The following is a 24,703-nucleotide window of genomic DNA, read 5'->3' on the forward strand; positions in this document are numbered from 1 at the left end:
TCTCCTGTGCGTGATTAAACAATAAAAATTTTGTTCAAAACGCCGTTGATTGATGAAATAAACCAACGAAAGACGCCAGATGTTTTCTAAAAGCAAACGAAAAGACGTCAGATGTTTCTAAAGCAAAACGAAAAGACGCCAGCTGCTTAACGAAAGACGCCAGATGTTTCTCCTCTCCAACGGTCCCCCCTCCACCTATCTTGCCTCGCGGCGCAGCGGCGCCGACGCAGGCAGCGTCGCGGCAGCGTCTTGATTGAAAAAACCGACCGCTCGCGCTGCACAACCGTTCACTGACCACCCCGTATATATAGGCACTGGATTTTGACCTCCAAGGTAGTGCGTGTGTGCGATTTCTCCTGAGCGTGATTAAACAATGAAAATTCACAGCGTACATGTAAAATTAAAGTGAGCTGCAAGTCGTCATAACTCTCATCGAACCTTTAGCATAAACGCGCCCGATCTCACGTCGGTAATGATGTACTGGGCAGAATTCACGGAAGATTCACGGTTTACCGATGAACCTCCGCAGCTTCGCCCACTCAATCATTCACTCCGTGTATATGCTGTGATTTTTTTTAACCTCCTTGATATACCCTCAGTTGGTAGAGCATCGGACGCGTTATTCGAAGGTCGCAGGTTCGATCCCTGCCCGCGGCAAGTTATCTTTTCGTCCACTTTTCTTTCTTCACATTTACCTTACGTTTACTACTAATAACATCCCCTATACTTTCCCTGGCATCATTGTCTGTTAGGGCTCATTATTATTGTGTATAACAAAGAAAAACGAGTGCTTAAAATTAACACTTATTTCCTTCTATTCCAGGTTGTCACTCCTTAATCAATACACGCGCAAGTTGCAATATACATAAAGCCCATGCACATCGAGACCATACTTATCGTTTGCTGTCGTCAAAACGCACGCTTAACAAAGACGTGTTTCTGAAAATGACATTCTAACGGTGACTCACGGAAAAAAAAATATGGTGCATCACCTTCGGAGAAGGTAGTACAATAATAGGTAAGGGAAGATGCATTTCTTGCTTAAGATACGGAATTTAAATTGGTTACGACAAGAGTGGACTATAGCTTGCTCAGTGGTAGCGTGAAGGAAAATCTGAACAAGCAGATATTCGAACTTAGAACGTAGTGAGGTTGGTAGTAGAACATGCCGCCGTACTTGAACTGACGTGCGCCTGCCCTTCAGTCGACCGAGAGAGGCACGTTTCATTCTGCCGACTTTCGCGACAAAAGTAACAATGATAGTGAACATTGACCCCTTTTCCTACATAATAACACGCAGTTATGTAAGGAAACAAATGCAAGGAGGTCCACCTCAAGATCAAGGGTCACGTTATTCTTTGATACTCTGGCCACTTCTTTTCCAAAGAGCACTCAAAGAACGAAAGTTCTTTTTTTCTTTCCTTTCCGGCGAGAATGCACGGGCCTCGAAAAAGATTGAACGCCGGCAAATGTCAAGCACGAAATGGCTCTTCCAGTGGAAAGGTTTGGCGAGATACAAAGCTTAACGACGCAGTCAACGTGTACCTCCAAGATGAGTTGCCCATTCACGAAAACAATAAAGATGGGCGCGGGAACCATGTTCACGTTAGCCGTAACATTGGCAAGAATGAATCAACAGCGAAGGAAGGAAGCAAATACCGCGTGGCAAATCAATCATGGCAGGACGGCAAGAAATCAATCTGGTTTCCAAGTAAGAACCGGATACTGATTCCTTTTGCTATTTTTACTTCCCGGAATAGAAGCAAGAAACTTGCTGTGTGTGTGCGTGTAAGACCACAGTACCAGATATCAAAAATACGGATGGCTTGCCGTGGTGAAAGAAGCAGTATAACCGGAAAAGCACAACAGCAGCCCTGTACAAGAACACGTGACGTTAAAGCAGCATACCTTTATTTTGTACATTGCCTTTTTATCCTGCTTTTGCTTATCTATATGTTATCCGTTAAAGAATGCTCGCGAGTATTTCTTTAAGCACAAAGCAGTGAGTTACCTTAATTCATGCAACAGCAAATATACTTAGCTTTACTTAGCTTTAAGTGTATTAGTCATCATTCTGAAATATACAAAGTGTGAATGTCACTTAACCCAAGTTAAATTAATTATTGAGAAGAAAGACAGGACATGTTATTTAATTATTTATTTGTTTATTTTTTTTTCAATACCTACGTACACCTGAAAAATACCAATTGGGTTGTTACATGAGGCGTGCGTATATTTAGTTAGTGTTTGATGTCCAATAATGTTTCAAAACGTGTATGACTGCAGTGATGCGTGCCTTTAGCAGGAAAATTATTCCATTTCTTTGTTGTTTCAACAAAGCAATACAGTAGAAACACGGTAATGCGAACTGCAGGGTGTGATAAAAAGGCTTTGATGGCAGGGCGAGTGACATGAAGTGGTGTCTTATATAAGTTGAGGGAAAAATGTGCGCCTTGTTTTTGGCTAAACGACATTCAATTAAGATATTGTCGACTTTTGCGTTCCAAAAAAATTATGGCAGCTTCGTACTAGTGGCGCGAAGCCTGAATGAATTGCGTAGCTGGTTGGCCTTCTTTGTTTCTCTTTATTTCTCTCTTTCTCCTTCTTTCTACGCTATGTCCTACTACCTCCCCCTCCTCCTTTCCCTCACTTCCATTTCCCACCTCCTTGTTATACTATACTGTACAAAGCTATATTTTGCTCTGCCAGCGTGCTGGATAGCCGAGTGGTGATGATGCTCGCCTTTGGATCGTGGGTACGCGGTTTCGAATCCCACCACGTCAAAAAGTTTTTTTGTGGCGTTAGCTACACTGGCCTAGACGAGCCAGTTTAGTGGGCCTCCTCAAGAGCCATGCTGCGCATGCGCGAGGATCAGTGATATCACACAGCTGGCGCACCGGAGTCGGCACCTCCCACACACTCCACCGGCGCCGCCGGTCTGCGCAATCGAGAGGAGTGACGACGTAGCCGTGGAAGACGTACTGGCGCCGGCGTGCGTGCTGCTATTTGCCTTCGATGTGCAGTCGCCGTCTGACACTGCGCTGGAGCCGCTTAATAGCGCCTCTGACTGGCGTTTGCCAGTGTGTTATAGCCATGGAGAAGGAGAGCGCAAATGCTGCTCAACGGCGCAGAAGAGCGGAGAAGCTTAACTCATCGGATCCGGAAGTATTTGCCTGGAAAAATAAATATGCATGTACCACATAATACGTATACCGTGTGTGTGTCATTCGAGCAGTAAGCATGATAATCAAGCTAATCTTAGACAATCAGGAAAGCTAAGAATAATCAGCTGAACCTTTGCTAACGCTACGTATATCCTGGTATAGCTGTGCTAAGCCACTGCAACATTTTTGGCTAAGACTTTTCTCTTTCTTTCTATTTCTCTCTCTCTTACTCTCTTTCTGTATCTCTCACTATACTTGTTCCTAGTTATCCTAGTTATTGCATACCCCGCCGGAAAAAGCGGCGCAGCGCGCCGGCGCCGACTTGGGGAGCTAAGCAGAAGAGGACGAAGAGAGCGCGTGACGGCCGAGATAGTGCGTTGCACGCGCTAGAAAGGTAGAGACCATTTGTGATGATGATAGCTTATTCGAACGCGTAACGGCATAACGAAAAAAACAGCAGCTCAGCTGTAAAACGGGACGTGATTATAAGGCACTTCGTAGTTGGGCAGTCCGGGTTAATTCCGACAACTTGAAGTATTTTGCCGTGTACTATCGGCGTCAAATGAAACCCCAACACCGGCAAGCCTCCGCAATGGTATAGTGCTCGCCGTTACTTATCACCATGGACAGGCGCGCATATGCGCAGTGCGGTCAAACCGGATGCGCGCGCCTGTCAATGGTGATGACAGGACGGCGTGCACTATACCATGCGAATGCTTGCCGCTGTTCAGGTTTCATTTCAGGCTGATTGTACAGGAGTCTATGCAAATAGCCGCTTTTGCATTTCGCCTCCATCAAAATGTGACCGTGGTGGCGCGATATAAAACCGGCTTAGTAGAACTTGGCAGTGCCACTACGTCGCTAAGGTACCAGGGGATGTCAAGGGTACTTCAGGTACGTAATGCGAACGGCTGTCTCACAATGAAAACCTGCCGGTGAAAATGTCGAAAGAACAGTTTTACAAGCGTGATACCACTATATAAAAAAGATGGTTACAGAAGAACTCTAGCTCTGTAAAAATAGACTCCAATAAAGCAACGTGATACATGTAGCTTCTTCTGAAACCACGTTATGAGATCCGGTTTAGTAAGAACCTCTTTTCGAATTACAGCACTAGGGAAGGGTTGGTCATTGTCATCCGTGCAAGACAGAAAAGTACTGACTCCAAAGGAGGGCGTCGAACAAAAAAGAGTAAGTAAAGAAATCGTAAAAAAAAGTCAACGCAGGAACATCAGAAGTGTAGAATCTCAAGATCAGAAATCTGAGGCCTTATCTTGACACGTGGGGTGTTCTCCGCGTTTATCCAGTCTCTCAGTATTTCGGTATTGCGTTACTGGTTAAAAAACAAAACAAAAGTGTTTTTTTTTTTCTCGGCGTTAAGAGAGCGCGATGTCTTGACGACAGCAGCTGAATTCGAATTAGAACAATGCGCCACCGGAAAAGGACACTCTGCGGAAACGAAAGCGCTGAGTACACACTCTCTTCACGACTGCGCGTCCCTCGGGAAAACGCCGTGGTACGTTTTCCATTTCTATTTTCCTTTGTCAGTCAAGTTAACACTAGAACTACACATGTAAAGAAGTGGGAACGTGTGAAACCTTGTTTTCTTTTTGTTGAGTTTTCTACATCAACACTCGGAGGTTCCTGTCGGAATCGCGGGGTTTTCGAAATTGTCTATTGTTTCGCTTTCGGTAAACAAGAGAGAAACTGTGACTCAATACAACGTGCGAGTGGTTCCTCATTCTCTGCAAACATTTGTTCTATTCTCGGAGATCTTTCGAACGATGCTTGCTGATCAGTGCGGAGAGCAGATGGGGGTCCTTTGTTAGCTGCGACGAGGCGTGAACTGGCTGGCGGGAAGCCGTGATTTTCTTTCATTTGGCCCCTCGACTGCTCCTCTCGACAGTTTGAACTCTTACGTCCTTTCTTGACGAAGTCGGTAAACAAGCAGTCGTGCGCAGGGTCAGCACTACCACTGCGTGAGGCTCTTGCTTCTCCGTTCTTGGGAAGTGTTTGATCTAGCATTTGCGTTGATAGGGCTTTTTGTTTGTACATTTCATGTCCCTAGCAAAAAGACAAGGATATGACGACATCTCAGTTTTCTATGTTTCCAATCGTAGCACGAACATGGAGTCTCTTCTGAACTATTGAACACTTACAATGAAATACAATGAAAAATGGAAGTGATGACCCCACGCTAGTCAAAGTACGGTAATTTGAACAACTGATATTTTGTTTTGTACAATGAAAAAGAATGTCGGTTATTGGGCTTTTCGAAATGAAATTGATTTTAAACAGGCGCAGTTATTTTTTTTTCTTACTTTGTAGGGTATTTTTGTAACTTTATAGATAACCTTTCACCAAAAAGTTTTCACTTGTTTAAACGGGTATGTGTGCTTTGAGCCATTTCATTCTGGATGATATGTATTCATTACATATGATCATTTATTTTTTGTGATGCCCCCCTTACCCAATGCCTCTAACGAGGTCGGTAAGGACTCTTTAAATGAAATAAAAAAATAAAATAAATAGCTTTCAGGTATTTCAAATCACACAAGCTTCAAAAGAATATATTGCCTTTCCTCAAATCTAACGGCCACTTTTTCTTTCATTAACATCGCATAAGGAGATGTTGGCGCACAAATAAGGCACCGGCTACTCCTTTGGTCTTAGAGAGGTCGAACATAGAACATCCAGGGAGCTAAAATTACATGGAAAACAGCATTCTCACAGTAGCACCAGAACATAACAGATACGTATCAGATACAATATCTAACTTGAATAACAACATGACATTTGAATATGACGCCTGGAAAATACAAATAATACTGTCGCCTTATCGGTAGTAATGAAGTCAGCTTCAAAATCCCTACATGAGGATATGCAATGTTTTCACTCGCAAAAAAGGTCGATGCAGTAATATAATATATGAGTATCTTCTCGCGCTCTGACAGCTGGACGTGGAATGCAAAGAAAGCTAATGCAAGTATAGCTTGGCTGTGTTTGTTACTCGTGCGCTTTTTCGTGGATCTTATGTGTAATATGTGAACTAAGCACATATCCTAATTGCTGATCCCCGAAAGCGACAAGGATGTAAACAATTGAGGTGCTACATCTAGCTACACTCTAAGAAAAAAAAAGAGTATGTATGACTCCTTTCAGTGAGTGCTAACTTACCACGTATATGACTCTCTTTAAAGGGGTCATGAAGCACTCCTTGGGCTTGTTGAAAAAACGCCAGGCCTGCGCTGAAACCGCAGCACATTCACGGCGAAAGCTGGAAGAGCGGCGTTTCTAGAGCCCGTTGTAAGCTCTCTTGGGGCTACAATACAAGTACACTAGAAAGGTACCCACTATGCCATAAATCACAATTTTTGTGACCTTGGGAAGCACCTACTAAGCCATTGTTCGTCATTCTACGGAGAAGCGAGGCACCAGCTACACGTCTGTAAGGCATTATGTGCACTTTGTTCACCCGACGACTGATAACGTTGAAGAAATATGGCTCAATCCTGTGTAATGGGTTGGAAGCTTTAAACGGCCCACCAGTTATGTAATTTGCATTGGGTGACGCCCGATCGCTACTTTCCCTCTCCCTTCATGCTGTATAACATACGTTGACGTGGGAGAGAGACGGGGGGGGGGGGGGCGAAGAACTCTACTGAGACCCCGAGGAAATGGATCATGCGCTTCTGGGCTTCCTTGGAAACGAATACAAGTGCACTTGCGAGGAACCCACTACGCTATAAATTATTGTAATTTTTGAGAAGTAGGGCAGCAGGCACTGTGCCATTTTTCGTCATTCTACGGAGAGCCGTGGTACCTGTTGAACGCATGTAAGGCATTATGCGCAATTTGTTGATGCTGTGCCTGATGACGATCAAGAATTATGGCAGAGCCCTCTGTAATGGGTTGGAAGCATTCAACAACCTACTCTTTGCGCAATTCGTATTGTGTGACGCCTGGTTACAGAATTCGCGTTGTGCGACGCTTGGTGCTTATTTTACTCCTCTACCACGCTATATTGCATATGCTAATGTGGTTCGTTCCCGACATGAAGCCTGTATAGGACCTTTTTGCAAAGCAATTTCAAGCACTGGCATGGCTCAGAGGTTGAATACTGGGCAGGCCTGGTGTATTTTTTTTTCTTATTTCGAGCGATACTGGTTACGGACTCCGGCGGCGGCGGCGGAGGAAAACTACGGCGCCAAAAAAGGCCGGTGAAATGATCTTATAACAGCTTTCGCTGTAAAAACACATCCTGCGGAAAGCTGAAACGGCTGTGAACTGCTCTGCCAAATATTACAGTCGTGCGCGCCGCGTAAAGGCCAGAAGCGGAGCGCGAAGTTGCCGTTTCCTCAGGCGGCCTCTTTTCAAACAGAGGCCGGTTCTCACTCTCGTCGGTGGGCGGGGCGTCTGCCCGTTTACGTCGCGGGTTTGCCTGTTTACGTCGCAAAAGCCATAGCGTGCTTACTGGCCGATAGCCGACGTAAATTGAGAGCGGCGTTCGGATCAGATGCGCTTCTTGCCGCGGGGTGCCGCCACTTGCCGGCGCCGCACTCCTCAGTACACGGTAGCCGCACTCGCGCACCTGAATCACAGCGGGAGAGCGATCGCGTTTGATGACGCGCGCTGACGTAACTTCGTTCCCCCTGTCATCCCTCCCTGTCTAGCTTCCAGTGCGCTCGTCGGCACGAGAAAAGAGAGAAAGCGCTGGGAGCGTGCGCCAAACCACTGTAACTTTTCGGCAATCGATTCGGGAGGCAGCAAACTCCGACACTGAGGCGATTAGATCATTACTTGGAAAAGTGGTTCATGACCGCTTTAAAGAGACACGCTCACTCTCTTGTGGGCTACACGACTCTCCGAAGAGGGTATTATAATGGAGAGATTTGGTGTGTCTCTTTGTAGAGAGGCATATACGTGGAGAGCAAGAACTCTCAAAAAAGAGTCAAAGGACTCTTTTTTTTCTTATAGTGTAGAGAACATATCTTGCTACTACTATAGCTTCATAGAGGACAACTCGTCTCCATGCCCTGAATAAGACGCGGTACGGGTTTTGCCGGGACGGTGGCTGCTGCCTCATAAGGATCAAATTTCATTCTCAAAGTGACCCTACCGAAGCAGACCACGTAAGTGGGCAAATGAATGAGTATCCACGTCAGAAAAGTAAAGACATGGTCTGTTCAAGCTATTCTCATCGAACAAGTCCAACGGACGAAATACAGACTGGCGAAAATACCTCGCAGATATATATATATATATATATATATATATATATATATATATATATATATATATATATTCTGACGAAGCAATTGGTACTGTTAAACGGTTGCGTTCTCCAGCGGCTCCTAGCGGGTCGTCCTCTTGTAAACGCCGCTCGCTCTCGGAGCCCGTGCTTTGGCCTGGACTGTCGCCATAGCAAATTGTCGCCGAGTCCCGTCCAATAAACCGCTTAACGAATTGGTGGAGGTGCTGTGCTCCCATTTGATGCCTCTGGAGCTTCGATCCCGTACCCTACCAGCTAGCATGCCTCAAGACGCCGCCCAGCAGACGCCTCCGCCTACACCGACCTCATGCCCCGGTTTCCCTCGAATCCGCGACCCCCAGTCTTCACTGGCGCAGATGGGACCGACGTGGAGGACTGGCTCGCGATCTATGAACGCGTGAGTGTCCTCAATAAATGGGACGAGGCGGGAAAATTGACCAACTTGGTTTTCTACCTCGCGGGTGTGGCCGGCCTGTGGTACAACAACCACGCATCCGATTTTACGACGTGGTCCGAATTCAAGACCGCCATCATCAACGTGTTTGGCCGCCCTGCCGTTCGTAAGCTGCAGGCCGAACAGCGTTTGCGAGAACGAGCTCAGCAGGCCGGCGAAACCTTTACCAGCTACATTGAAGACATCCTCGATTTGTGTAAGAAAGCCGACGCCACCATGTCGGAATCTGACAAGATGAGGCACATTATGAAAGGCATCGACGACGATGCCTTCACGATGCTGCTCGCCAAAAACCCCAGCACAGTGGCCGAGGTCATCACGCTCTGCCAGAGCTACGAGGAGCTGCGCCGGCAGCGGTCGATGACCCGTCGCTCTCCATCCCGCAGACGCCGAGCTCGCTGGCTTGTCGACCATATCCGACCACTCCGCCTTGCTCGCAGAGGTGAAGTCATTCGTGCGCGAGGAGATTGCGCGCCAGTTCTCGCTGCTGGACTTTGCTCAACCTCAGTGCGTTCAACAGCCGTCAACCCCTCTTCTCCCTCCCCTCCGTCGAGCGATTGAGCAGGAAATCGCGGAGGTCATGCCTGAGTACCACCAGCACCATCCAGCTCCTGCACCACTCAGTTACGCCCAAGTTGTCGCCAGGACGTCCCCAGTAATACCCGTGGCAGCCCCACACAGTTACGCCGAAGCCGCCCCTAGACATCAGTCCTTCGAAGTGGCTGTGCCGGCTACCTACGCCGACGTCATGCAGAGGCCACGACTGCAGCCAACGATGCAGTCATATCAGTCGCCACCCCGTCAATCACGTTCTGCGCCATGGGCGGGCCCTGCTCCAGCAAACCGATGGCGCACACCTGACAAACGCCCCATATGCTTCGCATGCGGTTACGCCGGCCACGTGGCGCGTTACTGCAATCGCGTCGAAACCGCCTCAAGTCGTGTCGCCCGCACCAGCCAGTCAAACCGCACATTTACGCCCCACCTACGCCTCTGTCGCCGACGTCACGCCAAGCTGCATCTACTCGGCGCTCTCCGTCTCCACGACGTCGGTCACTGTCGCCGATGCGCCCACGTCCGGTCGCTCGCGACCAGGAAAACTAGTCGTCGCAGTCCAGGAGGCAAGGGCTGCGACGCTATCGAACTGCGAAAGCTCTCAGCGAAGCCCATCGAATGTGATAGACGTGTTTGTCGACGGTGTTCCCGCATCTGCCCTTGTCGACACTGGAGCCGCCGTATCCGTTATGGACCAAAAATTGAGCCGATTACTGCGAAAAGTGAGGACGCCACTTTCTGGGATGTCTCTCCGTACAGCGAGCTCCCAGAGTATTCATCCTACAGCAATATGCACAGCTCGCGTCGTCATTCACGGACGTTTTGTACGACGTCGAGTTCATTATAATTGCTGCATGCTCTCACAACGTCATCCTGGGATGGGATTTTCTCTCCCGCCACGACGCCGTAATTCATTGCGCACAAGCCGAAATCGAACTCTCCCCGTTCTCAGATCTGACGCCGGCAGACACATTCATCGGTAGCGAGCAAGATCCTTCGTCAAAGACGATACCAAAGTGCCTCCAAACTCGTCGACGGCTGTGTCAGTCGACTGCGCCGGTCTCTCCGACACCATTGCGCTCATTTCGCCATCTGACCACGTTTGCACAAGGAGAGGCTTGCTGGTACCTTTCGCGACCGTCCAAGTCACTCAGGGCAGCACCGCTATTTTTGTTAACAACCCATCTCCATACATTGTTACGTTGGTCCGGGGGGAATGCCTTGGCAGAGTGGAACCCCTCGAAGACGCACAAGCTATGGACGCACCCGATGACATGCACTGTCCCAGTTCCGGTACGCTCAGTGCTGTTTCCGTGTCCGATTCGTCACCTGCTGATGTGTTTAGGTCCTCCATTGCTGACGACCTCACATCGGTCCAGCGTTCCCAACTTCTGTGCCTGCTGGAAGAATTTTCGTTCTTCTTTCGATGTCGGGCAAACTTCTCTCGGCCGCACTTCCGCTGTTACGCATCGCATCGACACCGGCGCCCAACCACCACTGCGGCAACGTCCATATCGCGTGGTCTCCCGCAGAACGCCGGGTCATTAACGAGCAAGTGACGATAGCTTCGACGCGACGTTATTCGACCCTCGGACAGCCCATGGGCCTCTCCGTTGTTCTCGTTGCGAAGAAGGACGGTTCCGTGCGGTTCTGTGTGGACTACCGACGGCTCAACAAGATCACTCGCAAGGATGTTTATCCGCTGCCGCGAATCGACGACGCGATTGACAGCCTGCAAGGAGCCGAATTCTTTTCGTCTCTTGATTTGCGCTCGGGGTACTGGCAAGTACCCATGGCGGATGACGCTCGACCGAAGACAGCCTTTGTCACGCCCGACGGCTTGTACGAGTTCAACAGTCATGCCGTTTGGTCTGTGTAATGCGCCCGCGACCTCCGAGCGCATGATGGACACCGTTCTGCGCAACTTGAAATGGCACACATGCTTGTGTTACCTCGACGACGTCGTGGTTTTCGCTCCGGACTTCTCCACGCATCTCCAACGTCTGCGGCATGTTTTGACGCGTTTGCGCAACGCCGGCCTCCAACTGAATCTGAAGAAGTGCCGATTTGCAGCACGGCAGCTGATAATCCTCGGCTACGTCGTCTCCAAGGACGGAATCCTTCCTGATCCGGCCAAGCTCGGGCCGTGGCCGAATTTCCCAAATCTACGACCGTAAAAGAACTGCGCAGTTTCGTAGGACTGTGTTCGTACTTTCGACGCTTCATACGAAACTTTGCCGCCATCATATCGCCGCTGACGAAGCTCCTTGGAAGTAACGGACCCCTAAATTCGTGGTCGTCCGAGTGTGACGACGCGTTCGCAAAGCTCCGTCGTTTGTTGACGTCTCCTCCCATCCTACGCCACTACGATCCTACGGCCCCAACGGAGGTACACACGGACGCCAGCGGGTGTAGGTCCTCGGCGCTGGGCTTGCGCAGCGCAAACCAGGGTTCCCCGAATATGTCGTGGCATACGCATAGCGTACGCTTACCAGAGCCGAGAACAATTACTCAGTCACGGAAAAAGAGTGCCTGGCGATCATACTGGCCCTTACAAAGTTTCGACCTTATTTGTATGGTCGCCCATTTGATGTCACCGACCATCATGCACTTGCTGGCTGTCGTCATTGAAGGATCCTCAGGCCGTCTCGCCCGCTGGGCACGTCGCCTGCAGGGACTACGACATCCGCGTGCTGTACCGCAACGGACGCCAGCATGCTGATGCCGACGCCCTCTCGCGCTCTCCCTTGCCTGACGACAATGCCCCCTGCTCAGTATCTCACATGGCTGTTGCTTCAATCAAGGTTCACACCATCGCTACCAAACAGCACAAGGATAATGGATCACCTCGCTGATCGACTTGCTCACTGATCCGTCGGCAACACCATCCACTCGCGCGTTGCGTCGTCAAGCCCACCATTTCGCCGTTCGTGACGACCTCCTGCACCGACGCAATTACAACGCCGACGGCCGCCAGTGGCTACTAGTAATACCCCGCAGTCTGCGTTCTGAAATATGCGAAGCCTTCCACTCTGACCCGCAATGCGCGCACTCTGGGGTATCCAAAACTTACCACCGCATACGACAACGATACTTCTGGCGTGGATGTACCGCTACGTGCAGAAGTTCGTTCGCTCCTGCCTCGATTACCAACGCCGAAAACCTGCAACGCACGTGTCGCCAGCAGGTCTACAACCATTACCTTGCCCTAACCGTCCGTTGGGCGCGTGGGCATCAATTTGTATGGACCCCTCCCTCTGACTTCGGCTGGTAACCGCTGGGCCATCGTCGCTGTTGACCATCTAACGCGATACGCCGAAACCGCCGCCCTCCCAGCGGCTACAGCGCGCGATGTTGCCTCCTTCCTACTACACAGATTCATACTGCGTCACGGTCCACCCCAAGAGCTTCTCAGCGATCGAGGCCGTGTCTTCTTATCGGAAGTCGTGGAAGCCATTCTGAAAGAGTGCCATGCTGTTCACCGCAAAACTACTGCTTACCACCCGCAGACGAATGGCCTAACTGAACGCTTTAACCGCACGCTCGGCGACATGCTGTCAATGTACGTCGCCGCTGATCACAACCAATTGGGATGCCATTCTGCCCTTCGTCACCTACGCCTATAATACCGCCCCTCAGAGCACTACTGGTTTTTCACCCTTTTTCTTACTGTACGGAAGACACCCGTCGCACACCATCGACACGATACTTCCATACAAGCCGGATCCATCTGAGTGGTGCGCCTATTTCTGACACAGCCAGGCTTGCTGAAGAGTGTCGCGAGCTTGCCAAGACATTTACGACGCAGGAACAAGAGCTGCAGAAGAGCATTCGCGACGGCACCACCACTTCTGAGCCCACGTTCCTCTCTGGAGCGCTCGTATGGCTCTCGGTCCCTACCACTGCAAGTGGCCTCTCTTCAAAACTGCTGCTGAAATACGAAGGCCCATACCGGGTCGTCGAGCGCACATCCCCGGTCAACTACTTGATCGAACCCATCGAACCAGCTTCGGACATGCGCCGTCGAGGGCGCGACATAGTCAAGGTGGAGCGCCTCAAGGCCTACTATGACCCACTCATAGTGACGAGCTGTTAGGTCGCCGGACGGCTCCCTTTTCGTACCCGGGGTAATTGTGACGAAGCAATTGGTACTGTTAAACGGTTGCGTTCTCCAGCGGCTCCTAGTGGGTCGTCCTCTTGTAAACTCCGCTCGCTCTCGGAGCCCGTGCTTTGGCCTGGACTGTCGCCATAGCGAATTGTCGCCGAGTCCCGTCCAATAAACCGCTTAACAATATATATATCCTCTTGACACCTGAGCGAATTTGTGGCCACACAGGTGAAGTCAAAACATATTGTTGGAATGCACACACATGCTGTAATAAGCCAGAATAAATTGCGTCTCTACGGCAAACAGTTTTTGTACAGCAGTGTGTGCATTATAATGCACACTGGGGTCTGAATGCACAGCAAACGAACGACACTCGCCTATAACGAAATTTTACATTTTGCTCGCGAAAAGCACGCTTATTGTTGTGAACTGCCTGGAGACGTTTCGCGCAGATGGTGATGCAAAGAACGATGTTGCACGATGCACCGGAACTTTGGTCGCTGAGCATAGGCGCGCGCAGGGTTCGCCATCAGGGGTCAAGCTTCATTGCCGCCCCCCTCCTACTAAGTCAATGTACGAGGCAGATTTTGCGCCGCCCTCTCCCTCTTAGGTGACCAGCGGGTCAACTTACGGGCAGATTTTGCGCCTCCCTCTTAGGTGACTAGGGGGGGGGGGGCGACCCCCTGCCCCTCTCCCCTTGCGCACTCCTACTGCGCTGAGAATATCCTGGGTTTCTGGCACCTCGAGGAGAATCCCTAGTTCCCAAGCTCTGAATGTTGCTTGCTTGCGCAGTTCTTGGCTCAGAAGGCGTGGGCCCGACCTTGGCTTTCAGCAGCTTCCGTGGTGACTCATTAGGGAGCTTTCGAGTAGAGTACGCAAAGCTTTGCGTTGGCTTTTCGCGCAACTGCGCATGCGTCGTACGCTTCCACTTGCGGGCTCCCGTTAAGTGACGGAAATTAGCGGCCTCAAACGCTAAGGTAACTTAGCGTACGCTATTCGTAACTGCTATTGTCAAATTCTGCACCACACCTGTCTTCCGGCAACAGGTAATGGGGAAGGGACAGCCTCAGCGATGAGAATTCTAGGTCCGAGGTGTCGTTGCTGGTCATTGACACAAGAACACTTTTATTTATCACCGATTCCTAGGTGAAACAAACGCCAAGCTTAACGCCAAAGAGTAACGAACCGCATGAGATTGGCAAACATGCGCAGGAAAAAGCACCCATTGAGACCGAGTGTGCAATATAATGCACATTTGAAGAAAACAGCTTGTGATGACAAAAATACTCGCCCTAAAGGTTACATGATGTGCCGAAATCATCCCTAAACCCTTTCTAAGTAGATTTAAACAACAGTTAAGAAATATGACACGATGGTTATTGAGCACTTTGTGAATTGCTTGGACGCCGTGAGCAGAACGTCGAAGACGAGAATGACGCTTTTCAAAGCGGGAAAACGGGGCTTCCACTGTAGTATGCTTCCTGTATTGCTGACCAGATGGCACCACATGATAGAGCATGCGATTCACCAAGAATGTTGGTCTAAAGTGGCGCGAATTTCGAAAACCGGGAAAAACAAATGTGCATGTTAATGCACGCAAGGTCTGAAGAGGATATATATATATATATATATATATATATATATATCATATACTATATATATAGTATATATATATATATTAATCACCAAAGTTGTGGACAAATGTGGAGGTGTTTCAAGATATATTGTTTTGAAAAATTGGCCTGAGCCTAAGGAGTTCGTGCAATTTGTCATTACGTATTACATTGGCCTATGACAAATTCGATGGACTTGCCCCGCCACGGTGGTCTAGTGGTTATGGCGCTCGATTGCTGACCCGCAGGTCGCGGGATCGAATTCCGGCCGCGGCGGCTGCATTTTCGATGGAGGCGAAAATGTTTGAGGCTCGTGTGCTTAGATTTAGGTGCACGTTAAAGAACCCCAGGTGGTCGAAATTTCCGGAGTCATCCACTACGGCGTCTCTCATAATCAAATCGTGGTTGTGGGACGTTAAACCCCAGATATTATTAAATTCGATGGACTTTGAGGATCAAAATCAGAGAAAAGTAAAGCAAGTGAAAAGTGTCTAGTGTGGAATTCGCGCGCTTTTCGTTGCGCTATACTTCAATGAATTGTGAAAGTATTTCTGGCATTTACCTCTAGCGAAGTACGATGTTACCGTTCCATTTATCAAACGCATTTACAAGGACTCCCAAAACGTCCGCAGTGGTTTCCGAAGAACTACCAGTCAACTACAAGTTGACGCCATATTTTAACGCCTAGCATTACTACTTCATCGGCTGTGAATAGAGTAGCATTCAGCAAGTGATACACTTTTGTATTCGAATGGAGGTTTCATCATTTCACCGTCTGCGATAACTGAAACCTGCGAAGACAACCAATCCCCCCCCCCTCACCACTCTTACCGCTTTCAGCAAACAACGCCAGACTACCGACTCAGCCTTCTGAGCACTTCATCATCGGTCTTTCACAAAATGAAATACATTTCGTAGCCGCTCATCTACACTCCCCTAACTGATGCTTCTCTCTCTCTCTCATTTCTTACTCATTCTCCTCCTCGCAAGTGGGTAAGAATCTGAACTAAAGTAGTTATCCGCCTGTCCCTCTCTCTTGGTAATTGCGAAGTGCTTCAGATGTTCGTTTTAACAGATTCGTCGAACTGCGGCTGCATCATTCTGCTGTTCTTTTTCTTTAATTCATTCGTATGTTCGAAATTTTTTTGTTCTGTTTTCTGCCGCCTCATCAATCCAGCTCACTCAAATTGCTGGGCGGAGTTCTGACTGAATCCAAAAGTATTGCAATGCGACGTATGTACAAGTCACTACTTAGTTTAAAGAAATCAGGGTACGCTTTAGAGAATAAAAAATCTAGAAACAACGCAAACTAAAGGCGGTCTCTCGCACGCATAACAATAAAAAAAAAACATTGAGAAGTTTCTACATAGTTGCATTCGTAGTCCTATCGAAATTCCATTTCTCAATCCAGGTCATTTTTCTCCCACCACTTTTTCCGGTCATGGCTCTCTAAACCAAGACGAACGATCCAAACTTTCACAGATTGAAAGGGGGGCAATCCTGCTGACGGCTCTCCCGGGTTCTATCGCAGTTCATTAAATTCTACTACAAGAAATCCACACCTTTACTTGGCTTGCCTCTTTTTTCAGGTATGTTTACTGTATGCATTTTATGGTTCCTTGGGCAAAAAAAGACTGCTAAATAAAGAAACGGGCTTCTCTATTGTGAAGACGACCGAATAATTTTACTTAATGCGTTGAAAGGAAGGAATGTTGGAGATCACGGGTATATTCAAGCTTTCTATTGGAAAGTCGCGGGTCAATACCATCAACCCAGCGTAACCTTCTGGATCGCTGTCTAGCGTTCTTTTTTTTTTGCGTCATGTAGTGCCCCTCGAATAAAAAAACTGCTGGTGAATGATTCATCGAGTATCATGTCCACTTCACGATTGGCACATTTTTTTCCTACCTGTCTTTAGCATCATTACTAATCTGTCTTGATATATTCTAATATATTAGTGTATAGTAAGCGAAACGGTATTGCTAAAAGATTAGAGTCTCCCTAACGTTATTGACTGTCCTCGTACGTCTGGCGCCGAGACTATTACATTAATTTTCTAGGGTAAGTCGCAGGTACGAAAATTCGCTGTTTATACAGTGTGAGTGCTATATGGTATTACTTACTATTCTACACTTCATATAGTGCTTCGTCAAGCGTTGGGTGATTCGTGGGAGAAGCCGGCAAAATTTGGTGGTGTTTAGCTCTGCAGCTAGAACAAAGTATGCAAATGGCGGCACTTGACCTCAGCGTGATGATCCACTTCGGGGGTTTTCTATGTACTTGCCGGCAACATGTCTGGAAAATATGACCTTAAAGAATTTCTACAGATCCCACGCCTTGTGGAATCGGTTTCAAGCGAAGCAGGCAGCGAGTAATTTTATATACTGGATTTGTGTTGGCTTTGAGTCAAGCGTTACGGGGTGGGTCGACGTGTTTTTAACTGTGTAGTAGTTTGTGTGCACATCGTGGGCTTACCAGGTATGCCGACTACACTGGCGTTTAAACGGTAACTTATATTCTGACGTAACGCCAGCCCTCACGTTAGAGCACAGACGCCAGTATTATCAAAACGAAGTGCACATTACGGCGCGATGGTGGGAATATCATATGTAACTTTCGTTGCCGTATTCATCCGGGGTCCCGCAACCATTGAATATAATGTGAAGAATCATGGGAATAGAAATGTAATGTTTATTAGACTGCTATAAAAGCGGAGCCAACACTGCAAACCACAAAACTGATTTGCACCGACATCACGCATGCACAGGGTCCCTTTCCAAAGCAGTTTCAAGACCTGGCGTGGCTCTGCGGTATAATACCCGACTTCCACGCAAAACGCTTGGGTTCGGACTGCTACTAGGATCCTGACTTTTTTTTTTTCTTGCATCCGGCGGGGTCAATGCTGCCGATGTCGGTTTTTCTTAACGCCCTCGCATTTAAATTACCGATGCCTGTTCTCGCCTTTCCTGGGTAGATACGAACTGTCAATAACCTGTGGCGCATACCCGTATTCCGCTTCCTGTGGTATACGGGTATGTGCCACACGTGTCTGGAAAGGGTTTGACGACGTACGCGACAGGATTTTCACATTACTCATGTCATGACCCCGACAGTCATATTCGTCCAATCCTCTTACCCTCCCATGCCAATTTTGGTCTAAACCGAGTTAAGGAGGCGATCACGACCGCACCCAGACGTAGCGGCTACACTCTTAAAAAAAAAGGGTGTCTGTACTGACTACGTTTGGGTGTAATCGCCTCGCTACACATATGATGACCGTTCTGGGGTGTCAAACGACTCCCTTCGTTTCTTCAGACCAACGACTCCCTTCTTCGCAAGCAGAGAGAGAGTATGTATTACTCCCAACGCAGGAGTCTACGCGACTACCTTTTATTTCCGCTAGTACCTATAGGTAGTCAGGGTGACCCCTTTGCCATGGTAACGCTGACCCCCACTGGAGCGTTCCTTTGACTCCGTTGTCCTTAAGGACAGTGGTGTACATGATCCCCTGGCATAGTCAGTGTGACCACTTCGTGGTACTCAATGAGACACTCTGCAACAAATAATGCGTTTATTTTCTTCTTGGACGATATTGATGAACTTGCTGCGTTTTAGGTTACTTATGTTGGCGATTTCAAATATGCAATTATCTGGAAGAAAACGCAGTTTTGACACAAAAATTTCATGTGTCTTGATGAGGCAAGCCTTTCCAAACTTGGAGTTACAAAGTAAATCGACATATCGCTATAGTTAGGGGATAAAAACTGTATGCAATAGTTTTAAAGGAGTTTTACTGCGCTGTTCTGGCATAATGTTCATGAACCCACTAGCCCACATACGAACTCGCGTTTTAAACCCATTTGAGTTAAAAGTTGCGTAATATTGAACTCTCGTGAGCGAAATCACCAGCTAGACATACACTTACTGGTCAATGTTCAGCATACTATGACTATTGTTAAGTGGGTTCAGGACATGCATTCTGGTTACGTTGCATACAGTTCCCATTTCATATTATTGTGATATGCTTACTTTGTAACTCGTGCAGGGCCTAACATGGCACATGAAATGTTTGATATACTTAATTAACACGACATATAATAGTAAAAAAATATTTGCATTTTCAAAATCAGCGTACAATACACATAAACTAAACAAGTTTTATAGAGATTGATCAAGAATTTCAAAAGAACTTCAAATCAGAGCGAACACCAATTAGGGTTTTTATCTGACAATCGACGAAAGTTGGTGCCGCTACCTCTTGTTACTCTAACAAGGCACTTTCCACCCGGGTTTACTCAAACAGGAACACTGTGGTGGATGCATGACAGCCGCAACAAGCTTTTTGTAGCAACTTTACAGTGCTGCACTCGATTCCTCTGGGGGAAATAAAATACTACTCGAAGTTTATATAGATGAGTCTCAGAACAATTTCCGCTCGCGTAAAACAACAAAAAATGTTGATTCTAGAAGAAAGTAAGCCATGCAACATGGAAACAGAAGAGATGCGGACAGCTCAAACGATAGCGTTTGGTTTGTCTGTGTCTTTTCTCTTTCACGTCTGCATGCCTTCATCCTATAAACAAACTGAAATTTCTGCGATTCGTAAATTATTCTTTGAATCGGTTTTAAACACTCATGCCATTTCATACATGTTCACATTGTAATGACAACCTACTGTTTTATCAGTAAGCACCTAAACTATAGGCACAACATCCTGCGAATAATGCGTAGTCCTTAGCCACGTCACCACCATTGTTAAGCATTTATATTATATATTATATATATATATATATATATATATTATATATATATATATATATATATATATATATATATAGTGTGTGTGTGTGTGTGTGTGGTGTGTGTGTGTGTGGTGTGTGGTTGTGTGTGTGTGTGTGTGACATTTTTGAGCGCGCAAAAGAACAGGGACGAAAACGCGCGGACACGGCGCTGACTTCCGACATATGCTTTATTTTCTCAGTGGTCATATCTATATATAGACAACAAAAGCAACGCACGCAGGCGCATTGTACAGGAAGGCTTCATGTAAAACCACAAATAAGTATGCATGATAAGCAATCAAACAACCTGATACCGGATTTTTTTCTTCTTTAAGAGATCAAGCGGTCATTCCTGACTACCACTATCGTCTAGCACCCTGTGGGCCTTGCTTAGAAAGTCTAGTTCTTTTTGGATGGGTCAATTGAAGATGCACTAATGCACATGTCTCCCAAACTTCAATCTTCGCCGCTTCATATCTCACGTGTTGTTTGTGCCTGGCTCCTTCCTGTCGCAGTGCACTGCGAATACATGGGATCGCACCCACACTTCCTGCAGTGTAAAGCCAAATGTCCCACACCTCCAGTTCGCACGTTATTATTTGCGTGCTCACGCAGCCTGTCTTGGCACACGTCCCGTCTGCCCTATGTATTCTTGCCACAGGACAGCAGTAACTCATAAACGATGTTGTTCTCACATTTAACAAGCTTTCTTGTGCTTTTTTGGCCTGGGTTTTTCAGAACCACTGTAGGAGGCCTTGCACAGATTAAAGCTGTTTGGTGCTGAAAGGACGACTCTTACGTTGGGGTTGTTTCTATCGTGTTTCCTATCTCGCTCGAAGAACATTCGTATCAAGAAAACGCAAGGCGTTGTTTTGCGGCATTTCATGCGTGACTGCGAGCGGTTGCAGGAAACGCGTGAACAGATCAAGTACGTTTGAAGAATCATTGCCAAATTCGCCTGGACTTGATTCTAGAAAGACAACGTAGTCGTCTACATATCTAAACACCTTCTTTACATTTGTGCCTGTTAGCTCTGAACTAGAAACAGAGCTAACAGGCACAAATGTAAAGAAGGTGTTTAGATATGTAGACGACTACGTTGTCTTTCTAGAATCAAGTCCAGGCGAATTTGGCAATGATTCTTCAAACGTACTTGATCTGTTCACGCGTTTCCTGCAACCGCTCGCAGTCACGCATGAAATGCCGCAAAACAACGCCTTGCGTTTTCTTGACTTACGAATGTTCTTCGAGCGAGACCAGGTCTGCTGGTCGTACGAGCCTAGGGCCAATAAGCCGCTTCTGCCGTTTTCTTCGGGCCACTCCAAGCTAGTTAAAAGGGGTATTGCAAAATTAACCCTAATGAATGCGCTTCGCCGCTCATGTCCTCACAAGTGTTCGTGTAGTTTCCAGGCGCAAGCTGACTGCCTGAAAAAGGCGGGGTTTCCTCAGTATGTCGTCACATCTGTGGCGGAGGGTCTTCTCAAGACTGTCAAACATGCTCGCGGAGAGTGAGGAGCAGGCTTCACCAGAAACGGAGCCTGTCAAGCAGAAGAATGCGCCGTCCTATACCGTACCTTCACGATGTCTCACATAGGCTGAAAAGATAGGACACAACGCCAACGTAAGAGTCGTCCTTTCAGCACCAAACAAGCTTTATAATCTGTGCAAGGCCTCCTACAGTGGTTCTGAAAAACCCATGGTGCCAAAAAAAAGCACAAAGAAAGCTTTGTTAAATGTGAGAACAACATCGTTTATGAGTTACTGCTGTCCTGTGGCAAGAAATACATAGGGCAGACGGGACGGTGTGCCAATGACAGGCTGCGTGAGCACGCAAATAACGTGCGAACTGGAGGTGTGGGACATTTGGCTTTCCACTGCAGGAAGTGTGGGTGCGATCCCATGTATTCGCAGTGCACTGCGACAGGAAGGAGCCAGGCACAAACACGTGAGATAATTGAAGCGGCGAAGATTGCAAGTTTGGGAGACATGTGCATTAGTGCACCTTCAATTGACCTATCCAAAAAGAACTAGACTTTCTAAGCAAGGCCCACAGGGTGACTAGACGATAGTGGTAGTCAGGAATGACCGCTTGATCTCTTAAAGAAGAAAAAAATCCGGTATCAGGTTGTTTGATTGCTTATCATGCATACTTATTTGTGGTTTTACATGAAGCCTTCCTGTACAATGCGCCTGCGTGCGTTGCTTTTTGTTGTCTATATATATGTACCACTGTAGAAAATAAAGCATATGTTGGAAGTCAGCGCTGTGTCTGCGCGTCGTTTTTCGTCCCTGTTCTTTTGCGCGCTCAAAAAGTCAAACATGAATTACCAACTTGCCGATGCCTACGCTCTCTCAATATATATATATATATATGTGTGATATATATGTGTATATGTATGTGTGTGTGTGTGTGTGTGTGTGGTGTGCCAAGTGTCCCAGACGTGGCGCTCGCACATCACAGATTTTGCTGATAAAATTTGTGCCTTTTTCCTGTGCCACATGGAGTATTGTGGCAAAACACTTTTGGTCGAAAAAAATTTTGACAATCATGGCACCCCCTCGAAATTCGCTTCTATTTATTAAACTGTACCTAATAGAAAAATGTGTATAAAATCTATTTTTGTGTGTTGAGCTACGAAACCGCGCTTGCGCTATCACAGAGGTTCTGTTTAGTTGTCCCATTCATTATTTCCGATTTTTTTGTGTTTCACTACCAGCTACGTAGCTTCAAAAACTACAAAAATCTTCAATGTTCGTGAATTTTTCTTGAGCTATTTGCAACTCACCCTAACCAATATTAATCATAGCCTGATTTCCAGGAAAGTGTATTTTAGTACAGAAATGTTTAGGGGTAAAATAGACTTCAAATCTTTCCGAAAAAATTGTGATATTTGAGAAAATGTACGATTTGTCACATGTTTGACCGTATTTTTCATACTGATGCGGTCAAAGTAAAAATCCTCGTCATGTGGCGTTTGATAGAAGACTTCATCGTTAAGTAACGAAGAAAGTCTAATCAAATCATTTTTTTTGTTTTAAGGAAGAAAATAATTTTTAATTTGGCCCTCCGATCGCGCAGTGCATTTCATTTTGCTGCCACTTCGCCGCAAAGCACGTGGTCGCCCTTACAGCTGACACTCGTCACAGGCAGCGGCCAGATGCGAGATGTATGTCAGCGGCTCGTGAGTGGTCGAAAGTCTTGTCGCGCTGTCAGGGCGACGAGTAATGAATTTGCGTTACAATGAGCATTTGCTAGGCGGGCCCAATGGGAAATATGGACGCCCGAGAGCAGCATGTGGAGTCGTTGGCACAATGTCCTAGAGGGACGTCTGCACAACTAGCATACACATACTGAAAGAAATAATGCACACTGTACACACTTCTTTCTCAGGGTATACATGTTGTACAGACGGCCTCTAGCACATGTGCCAACGACGCCATAGGCTGCTCTCGGGCGTCCATACTTCCCATTGGGCCCGCCAAGCAAGCTCACATTGTAACGCGAATTCATTACTCGTCGCCCTGACATCAACGTGACAAGACTTTCGACCACTCACGAGCCACTGACATACATCTCGCATCTGGCCGTTGCCTGTGACGAGTGTCAGCTGCAAGGGCTACCACGTGCTTTGCGGCGAAGTGGCAACAAAATGAAATGCACTGCGCGTTCGGAGGGCCAAATTCAAAAATTATTTTCTTCCTTAAAAGAAAAAAATGATTTGATAAGACTTTTTTCATTACTTAACGATGAAGTCTTTTATCAAACGCCGCATGACGAGGATTTTTACTTTGACCGCATCAGTATGAAAAATATGGTCAAACATGCAACAAATCGTACATTTTCTCTAATTTCACAATTTTTTTCGGAAAGATCTGAAGTCTATTTTACCCCTAAACATTTCTGTACTAAAATACACTTTCCTGGAAATCAGGCTATTATTAATATTGGTTAGGGTGAGTTCCAGATAGCTCAAGAAAAATTCACGAACTTTGAAGATTTTTGTAGTTTTTGAAGCTACGTAGCTGGTAGTGAAACACAAAAATTCGGAAATAATGAATGGGACAACTAAACAGAACCTCTGCGATAGCGCAAGCGCAGTTTAGAAGCTCAACACACAAAAGTAGATTTTATACACATTTTTCTATTAGGTACAGTTTAATAAATAGAAGCGAAATTCGAGGGGGTGCCAGGACCGTCAAAAATTTTTTCGAGCAAGAATGTTTTGCCACAATACTCCATGTGGCACAGGAAAAAGGCACAAATTTTATCAGCAAAAGCTGCGATGTGCGAGCGCCACGTCTGGGACACTTGGCATGGAATGACCCTTAAATATAAGAGCTACAGAAAGATCACGAAGGTCCTGATACTGTAGGAAGGCATTTGACACACGACGTACGTTTTAGCACTATGCTAATGCTAAAACGTACGTCGTGTGTCAAGTACCTTATATATAAGGTATGATATATATAAATATATATATTTAGCGGTGGTATGGAGAGTTCTGTACAGAACTGAAATACAGAAACACCGTCCAGAAATACAGCGAGACACATTACTGTCAGAATGAGTGAGATATGAAAAGCAATAGTTTCGCTAACATCGTTCATTACTGTCAAATGCGGCAATATACTAGACCTGGCATAAACATTAGCATAGCCAGCAGTCAGTTTTTATGAATAGGAATCAATGGCCAGCCATCAAGCACTTCTTTGCGACATCCATTACATATTTTATGTGGCATACAGCGCAAAACTG

Source organism: Rhipicephalus sanguineus, chromosome 5 (assembly GCF_013339695.2).
Source record: "Rhipicephalus sanguineus isolate Rsan-2018 chromosome 5, BIME_Rsan_1.4, whole genome shotgun sequence".
Classification (NCBI taxonomy): Eukaryota; Metazoa; Arthropoda; class Arachnida; order Ixodida; family Ixodidae; genus Rhipicephalus; species Rhipicephalus sanguineus.